The sequence below is a fragment of the Micropterus dolomieu genome, linkage group LG03 (assembly GCF_021292245.1).
Source record: "Micropterus dolomieu isolate WLL.071019.BEF.003 ecotype Adirondacks linkage group LG03, ASM2129224v1, whole genome shotgun sequence".
Taxonomy (NCBI): domain Eukaryota; kingdom Metazoa; phylum Chordata; class Actinopteri; order Centrarchiformes; family Centrarchidae; genus Micropterus; species Micropterus dolomieu.
Window position 1 is genome coordinate 4,487,727 of NC_060152.1, and position 9,238 is coordinate 4,496,964.

The 9,238-nt window shown below is 38.8% G+C and overlaps 1 long non-coding RNA gene across 1 annotated transcript; it reads right to left on the reverse strand.

The window, feature by feature from the left end:
• Positions 1 to 2,031: 2,031 nt before the first annotated feature.
• Positions 2,032 to 3,196, reverse strand: LOC123967635. The gene is made up of 3 exons (XR_006824299.1): positions 3,057 to 3,196; positions 2,899 to 2,964; positions 2,032 to 2,368 (listed from the first exon to the last, which is right to left on the reverse strand). It is a non-coding gene; the product is annotated as an uncharacterized LOC123967635 (long non-coding RNA).
• Positions 3,197 to 9,238: the final 6,042 nt, after the last annotated feature.

Sequence of the window (9,238 nt, forward strand, 5' to 3'; positions counted from 1 at the left end):
CCAAAGTGGACCATTTGACGGTAACCACGTGTTAAAAAGGCGTCTCATACAAATCCTAAGGGTTACACTACCTTGTGTTTTTGTATGGGACGCAGAAGAGTGTGACAAAGCTCTGACTTGATGACCTGCCAGTTGCACTTCACAAAAAGGAAACAAAATGTTGTTTTACATAGATTTAATACTTGTTTTTGTTTTGTTTTGCAGGATCTTTCTGAAGCTGTCTTGCCTCTGTTCACAAATTATTTTTTGCTACTATAACTATAGCAGCTTGTTCAATTCCTATGGGATAGTAGTAGTTATTTATTTTATTTTTGATCTTGTTCACTCGTTAGGGTATGTTGAGTCTAAAATATGTGCACTTGAGAGGATGTAAACCCTGAAAAAGAAAGAGTAATTACCACTTAATATCATGTTGGAGGATTGATGAAATGTATTAACTGCTTACTTTATTAGTGTTTTAGTAGGGTGAATGCATGGCAAGAATTAAAAATACCAGGCTTTTAACACCTTGAACTTACTAAATAGAAGTCCAGTCCTGCATGCTGACTTACTGTTAGGATTATCATCTTTATCTTGTGTATAAGGTGTAGCCCGATCCTCAGTCCAGGAGGCAGGGGGGGAAATGGTGGATGCGTCTGTTTCCTGCTGTTTTACTGGCAATCTTCTGTGGATGGAAAACTACAGGTGTGCACTTCATAGACGTATTTTGTCATCTGCTCATGGCAACAGACAATCTCATGGTGTGAAGGGCTTGTATAAAACACCTTAATCCAAATAACACCTTAACTGTAGCGCTGTCAATGCCTGCATTACTTCTGTGCCTAATGTAACCACATAACTTTCCTATAATTATGCTATGAACTCATACAGAGGAATTTCGGTATTAGAAAGACAAATGTGCTTGACATGATTAAATCTGTGAATACCTGTTTTGTTCACCTGTGAGACCTTGCTCAAGCGCTACCTCCAACGGTGATTGTTCAGCTTAGCAACCATCGGTACACAGGCCTATCACTCTTTGGATTTCTCAACATGATGAAGCTAAGTGCATGAGTAAAAGAGCAAGTGTAATGAATAGAATATACTGTGTGTTTGATCACTGGCATGTAAAGCTAACTTACTACCTTAACCAAGATTTACTTCCAAGGCCAAGCAGCGCATCATTAACTAGCTACATTACTTTGCAGCGTTACACCTGGAAGCTGTTCCTGGATGCTATCAGAGCAGCTGTCCTTCTCTTTAGAGATTTGGGGAAGTTTACAGTCCAGCAATCCCAACGAATGCCACCTGAGATAGCGATACATTTGTCAAACAAACCAGTTAGTCCTCATCATTAAAGTCTTTTTTAAAAGTAAAAAATGCTGTTTAAAAATTTAAACATGTATGTAAGCTAATAAAGCTGTTTCTTCCATTTTTTCCCCTGCTAAAAGCTTTTTTGGGGAGTTCCTTATCTAAATCAAGGGATATATAAATAAAAATGTACTTGTTTTCCTCCACAGAGCAGAAATAAACTTCAAACAGATGTAAGACTTGCCCCGACTTTGACTACCTTTAAATCCAGACTAAAAACTTATTGGAAGATATCTCTCCTCTGCCTTTGGCTGAATCTTGGGTTCTCCACATTATCCACTTTACACTTACATCTCACTGTTTTCTCTGTCGCTTACATCTTTTAAATTATTTAAATTCAGTCCTTTTAAATAGCATTTTATTTCTTATACTTCTTATTTAATGTCTTTCGTGCGTTATGTGAATCCCTTTGAGTTGCCATTTATATAATAAGTGCTGCATAAACTCTTACCAAATTTCACATACCACACCTGCATTGCTTCATTTACAACTAAGTCTATTAATGCTGTGTGGTGGAGCCAAAGCTAATTTTCAACCTTGTGCATTGTAAGGTCACAGTTAATAATGATACACTTTTAACTTTATTGAAAAATCTGAACTGCCTCATAAATATCCATTTTTTTAGTGTTTGAAAATGTCTTGTTGGAATAAATGTTTCGCATTAAGCTGACATCATCGCCACTGGCCTTCTCTAATACATGGATGTTAATGAGAAAAATATCCAACCGCAAAGCTGTATGACTTCCCCGCATGCAGCCTAATTCCTGCAGCAAAGTTTCCTCTGACTTTTATACACTTTATCTCTGTTGTCCTTGAAGTTGCTTTTTTCTTCGTATTGTCTCTGCCTGGCTGCAGCTTCATTGCCCTGAGCGAGTCTAAGTGGTCGGGGGTTGAGCTAGTTTCATCTGAGGTCACCTCGCCTCCATCCCAGGCTTCTGTTCCTCAGAGAAACCATTGGATCCTGCAAAGAGCTGCCCTGCAGTTTTGATTAGTCCTGGCTCCGCCTCCACAGCGTCTCCTGGAGGGGAGAGAACAAACCATCAAAATAAAAGCACCAACGTCCAACATTGGCAACAATGAATGAATATCATCAGCGAAAACACGACTCAGAGAGATTCAGAGAACAAGAAAAGAGAAGAATAACCCTGAAGCCACAACTCTGATTGAAACGGTGACCTTAATACACAGACACATAGTGCTGAGAAACCCAGTGGGTGGATTTTAAGCTGTAGGACTATTTCTAAATGTCTATGGTGCCAATCATACTAACAGCTTTGAAAATCATCTGAATTCTTTTTTGTACAGGATAATAAGCTGTCATAACCTGTTGCTTTGCTATATTTGAGTTGTTAAGCATTTGAAATTCAACAAGTTTGCAGAAAAACTATTAGTTATTCAGTGTAAAACTTTTTGCTTTACACGCTTCACTGTTTTTAAATCTGCAATAGAGAGTTGGAGACAAATCATGATCCCCCAGCTTTAATTACCAGTGTTAACACGGAGTGGTAGCAGCTTTTATTGTTGGTAGAACAGTCATGTCTACTTTACCTGGGTGAGGAGTTAGCAGGCGGGGATTGATACAGCATTCCTAGTCCATCCAGTTGTTTAATGTGACTGTAACGAATGTATCAAATGACATGTGATGTGAAAACAGTGTGACGATGTGAAAGGAGGCCACTTGTTGTGATGAACCAACAGAAAACTACCTGAAGCTGAATCTGCAGCTCCTTGGCTTTACAGAGGTTTATAATGAGTTTCAGCTCATTGTTTAGCTGTCTGGCCCACGATTGTTCTGTTTTGGTTCAAACACTGCTTTCATGGCGTTTTCAGCACAGTGCTGTACACTACCTGCTCAGCAATAAATGGCAGACAGAAACAGTTAGCGATTAGCTGGTGAACATATTGGGGCATTTAGCAGTTAAAGAACACCAGATATTTCCCTCAGGAGTTAGTAGAGACCCAAAAACAGAGCATGTTGGACTGACATACGCCAAATGACCAGAAACACAACTCCAAATGACGGATCATGTGCCATAACTGCTGGATGGGTAAATAAGCAACTGTTTGCTGATAAGTTTACCATAAAAACTTAAAAGGTGATTTTCAATGTTGTGTTCACAACTCGTTTCTTCGTGGCCGTGGTTAAATGCTGAGAAAGACAAAGCCTACTTAAAATACTGGATGGAATTGACCCCTAACCTGTGTTTCAGGCTGCGTTCACACTGACCTTGTTTAGTCCGGTTGAACTGAACCCTGGAGCTTTCACCCCCGTGGTGCAGATCATTTGGGTTGGTGTGAACACTTGACTCAAACTCTGGTGTGGACCAAACAACCGCTCTCTGGTCCGCCTCAAAGGAGTGGTCTCGGACTGATGCCAACTGAGCTCTGGAGCTGTTCATTTCTGGTGTGAACACCATTTGAACCAATCACTGAAAGCTACCATTGTATGTGTCATTGAAAATACTTATTATTACTGTACTATTGTATGTATTATTTTTGTTATTTATAATATTTTCATATTTATTTCGTATTTATCAGAATATGTTTTACTACCAAGTAGGTTTTCACTGTTTGCCAATATGCCTTGGTGTTATACAATGAATACACGATGAGATAATAAAAAGCTAGGCAAAGTACTAAAACAGTCAAGAACAGAAGGTGGGGAGTTTGACCGGGGTGGTACACCTGTCAAACGGTAACCCAGGTGTCCTAAGGCGAGTTTAGGACAGAAACCTCCCGTGGAACAGAAGGACAAAAGCTTGCTTGATCTTGATTTTCAGTATGAATATAGAGAATAGAAAAATTATTAAAGAGATACTATGACAATAAATAGAATATATAATAATAAAGGCTAATTATTAAAATTACCCATTATCTTGATGAAAAGCCGGCATCCTTTCATATATAGAACTTTGAATATAGCATGTGGCGATATATATGCATTAATTAAATAATTCAATGCAATGACTTGGTAACACATTCTCAAGGCCCAAAATGGAACTATTTTTGAATTAGAAACTCAAATGAAGTCTTTGTCACCGCCGACCAATAATCACATTTTCACCACATGGCTTTTGTTTAAAGTTTTTGGACCTTTTGAGTTTAGCCTTTTTTAACATAAACTGGACCAGTTGGAAAACTGAAAAAATATATCATCTTCGCATTGGTTTGATTCAGGAACCGTACCTTTAGGCTTGATCCTGCCCTCAGTCACCTAAATCTAACAACACATGGAATGTGTGATGCAAACTGCATTCTGTCAAATTCCAGTGGTTTGTCCTAAAATAATTTCCCAATGTCTCTAATGTTTGTCTTGTAAACTCTTGTAGCATTTTTAAGCTGTTCATCCTGTCTTTTATGATCTGTAAAGCACATTTAAAATATTGTTTAGGAAAGATAGATAGATAGTAATACTATTGTTTTTAGTCACATTATTATTATGTTTATTGCTTTTGGAGAACATACGAAACATAGCTGTCACGATTAAAGGTGGAGTAAGCAATTCTAATCCAATACACATTTTTGTCAAATTCAGCAAATATATTTCTAGATGTCTGTTCTGTGTATGCGCTAAAAACAAATCTGGTGTTTGTACTTGTTATGGCAGAAAATTTTGTCCTCTTACATTTAATATTTTATGCATGTTCTTTTACTCTTATTAATTTTACTATTTTTGTTATGTCTTATAGATATACAGTATATGTATTGTGTTTTTATATCCTTAACCTTTCCTTATTGTATACTCCTTATGTTAGTCTGTCCACATTTACTAGGGTTTAGGTCAGAGCTGTGAGACTGTTTTGGTGTTTTCCTCTCTTGTTGTTCCTCTCCTCTCCTGGAATGTTCATTCAAGGCTGAGAGAGGATCTCTGTTCCCCAAAACATAGAAACCTAGACTGTGTAAATGATGATGCATCCCTTTTTGCTTGGGGCCAGACGCCCGAAGCTGCCCTAGGCAGCAGGTCTCTGGACCAGCTGTATATGTGTTTAGTACTTTAGTAACTCACTTATTTGCTTAATCCCACACCGGCAAGATACAATTTCCACAACAGTACTCCACCCAGGCTCTGTAAATGGAAAACAAAGTAGCCCACACCCCTCCACACACAACGCACATCTCATCTCAGTGCGTCATTACCAACGATTTTAGACAGCGTGACAAAGCGTAATTATTTGACAGTAAAGGTACCTAAAGCTATGTCGCAGCAACACAAGCAAACTGGCTAACTCTACCTGCTAGCACATCGGCCACGAGGCATTCATAAAGTCAGTGACTTAGTTTTAGGCACAAACATTTCTGTTGGTAATGGTAAGGGTAGGGGGCTTGGGGGGCTGTCAAGACCTTTAACACAAACGTAGCTAGCTAACTAGCGCTAGCATTCGTGAGCGTCTCATAGAGTAGGTTGACCAGACATCCCTGTTTTCATGTTAAAGCTGTATCGCCCAGTCTCTTTACAACCACAGCTGCTTTTATCTGGATCAAACAGACATAACGTGCAAACAAACATCACTTTATGTCCGTGGTATAGCAAAGGTATGTATTTGTGATACTTTAACATTTCTTTTAACAGAATAATCACTATTGTGGCCAAATAAGTGTTTGCAGTTAATAGGCAGGCCAGACATTTATGTGATTATAGGCAAAAATAGAAGCCTGTTGTGTCAGATGGAATATGTGTTTGGTAGGCCCATGTCTAATATCCTTGTTTATATATGGAAACCAGACTGTAGCCTATAAATAACATGGCTTACTGCTCAATTATATATAAAATAAAGGTATGATCTATTTTGCAATTATGCTTATGACTACATTATTTAACTTGCTGTGTCCCAACCAAACCAGACCTGTTGAAATAACTTTAATGGCCAACACAACCCCTAAAATGCAGTATTCCACTTCCAGAAAGTGATATCAGCTTCTGCTTATTGACTAAATTGACTGATTCTGGCTCAAAATGACTTGATTTCATTCTGAAAAGGTATATTTAACAGATTATAAAACCAAAATTGTCCCCCTTTTTTATTACATGTTAATATTATATTTTTTAATGACGTACTGACCACCAAACCAAAAATGTCCCCAGTTTTCATTGGTCACCTTATCATAGAGATGCACCCAGGGCGTCTCACACAGACGCTAAAGGGTACCTTTAGCATCAAATAACTACGCTTTGTCTGGAGCTGGTATGCTGGCTCTGGGGCTGTGTTGTACTCTCTGAATGTTAGCTTCGCAGCAGCAGCTGTAGTGGCGGTTTGCTAACCCACAACTTAGATAACATTCGTTACATAACTTGCTGTGTCGTTGTTCGCTCTGTATAATGGTATTTGTCATGCTGTTTGTCATTCCATCAGTGACTTTTCACATCTAACTAACAAAATCTTCACTGATGTCTGTTGTTGGTCAATTGGTTTGTGTTCCTTAAAACGCCTAAAATAAAAATAGCTGGAATGCAGTTATTTCCAGCCCTTTAGGTATTACAAGTCTGTGCCACTCTGAGGTCTGTTTCTGTAGCTTATCTATTAAGTAAATTAGATGCCAATGTTTTACTTTACACATGACAAACGACCTCCATGTGCAGGTCCTTTACAAAGCCACTGTGCTTGGTAACACAAGATGATAAAGGAGGCTGTTCTTGAACGGTACCCAGCTTCTAAATGGCCAGCCTGGTCGAGTGCATCATTCCCATGTCAGGGAACAAACAAATAAGATGAAGTGCTCTCTCAAAGTCAGTGGAAAGGACAACCACACTGGCTCCCAACAAACAATGATAGATGAGCAATACATGATGGTGTGAGCAGAGAACGGCAGAGCGTTCAATTAGTACAAGGAGAAATGGCAGTTTAACGGTACGGCGAGAGAAGCTGGCAGGCATTAAGAAGCGCCAAATTGAAAACGCATACATCTCAGACAGCTGACAACCTCATTCCCTTTTCCAAATTGGTCACAAATTTATGATTTTCCATAATTGTTCATGTTTTGACACCTCATATTTCAATCTTGAAAATGAATGAGAGAAAAGTACGCCTGGGAGATTTAAAAAAAAATGAACAGAGTTTAGGGTGCTCCCATGTGAAAAACTTACTCTAAATGCTAAAAGGGTGAATTCACTTGCACACTTCTCTCCCTCACCTCTCAACTTTGCCACTGTGCTCCAGGATTTGTTGCCCACTGGAGGCTATGCGCCAGGCTATTGTGAAGAGTTACACCTTCAAAAGCACTCTGAGCTGGACTCATGAATATTTATACACTGATTAGGTGCCCTGATTTATCAGGCTGCGACAGAAAGGAATGATGGGTCTTAAGGAGTTGAGGCACGCACAGAGACAAAGGTATGGCTCTGTTAATGCAGATCCTACACTCCACATAATAGCCTATCCATTAAAGAAGACTGTTGGCTGTGTAGAAAACTTCCAAATTTGGGGGGTTTAGTTCATTGTTACAGTGATAACTTATAAGAGCTGTGTGTTCATATTTATTACAGTTCTTAGTAATATATCCAGGAGATCCTGCAGAACCTGTTTAAAATATGATAACTGAAATGCAATGGAAATGTTGCAAAATTAAAAAATGTGTTTACTGGCTAAAGATTTACTTTTAAAATCTCATGTGTTTAGATATTTATTAAATTATATATTTATCTGATTTCAATGCAAGAAAGCATGGATAGCAAAACATTGATGCTTTAATGTCGACTGGGTTAAATTACCACACTACCACACTCCAGTGAAGCTAAGACAAAAGCAGTATGTTCATCTCGTTTTTAGCCAAGCCATGGCTCGAGGGATGGCAATGTAGGTTGGTTTGTTTGTCCACCACTTTGGTCCAGACTGAAGTATCTCAACAACTATCGGATAGATTGCCATGAAAGTTGAATCCTGATGACTTGTGTTTAGTGCAGATTAACAGATGTTAGCATAACACACTAAACTAGGATCATGAATACGAACACCATCTGCTAAACATCAACATGTTCATTGTGAACATACTGGCATTCTGATATCAGCCTTTCACTCAAAGCACCACATAACCCATGGATAGACTCGTGAGCACAACAGTGGCTGTAGATTCTTCGTCATGTTCAAGACCAAACATCTTGAACATTCAAACAGGCGGCCTTCATCTGTCAGAGGTACAGCTGCCAACCTAAATCAACTCTGACATCAGTGCTTTCACATACAAATTCAACATGTTAATTACAGTCAAAACATGTTCTTGTTTTGTGCAATACAACAGGAAGTGATGTACAGAGGCATAACTCTAGAGGTAAAATCACCAGATAACTCAAGTCGTGTTCTCTTAAGAGGACAATAAATCCACAGTGTACGTCCACTGAGAAAAGTAATCAAAGACCTCCAGCTAACCTCGACGTGCTGTTATCCCTCACTCACTTTCATCTGCCGTTTTGTTCTTCATTCATGTCTGCCTTCCTTCCCAGCCGTTTGAGTGACAGGTGAGATTAAGCACCCTTTGAACTCTATCTGGTTATTGGAGGAGCAGTCTAAATTGAAGCAGTGTTATTTCACGCTGCCTTGCTGAGTCAGTGGGAAAGTGGGAGCAGGGGGTGGCACTTCTCTGAATGAATAAAGAGCTTTTCAGAGGGAAAGGTGTTGAGCCAGATCTCAAATACATTATAGAACAATAATGAGAATTGTAAATGGAAGAGAGGGGAAATTAGATTAAAATGTTTTGAACAGCAGCTCTGCTTTCATTTAATCTCTTAGATAATAAAAATATGACCTGGAAAATAATTCTTTCCTTCCAAGGGATTTGCAGGGGTCAAAAAAGACAAACATTGATAAAATGGTTTTCTCAGTCCACACTTAGATCAAATAAAAACTTTGAAGAGTAGATGAAGATTTGAGAAAGAAAAGCAACCAGATTAAACCTT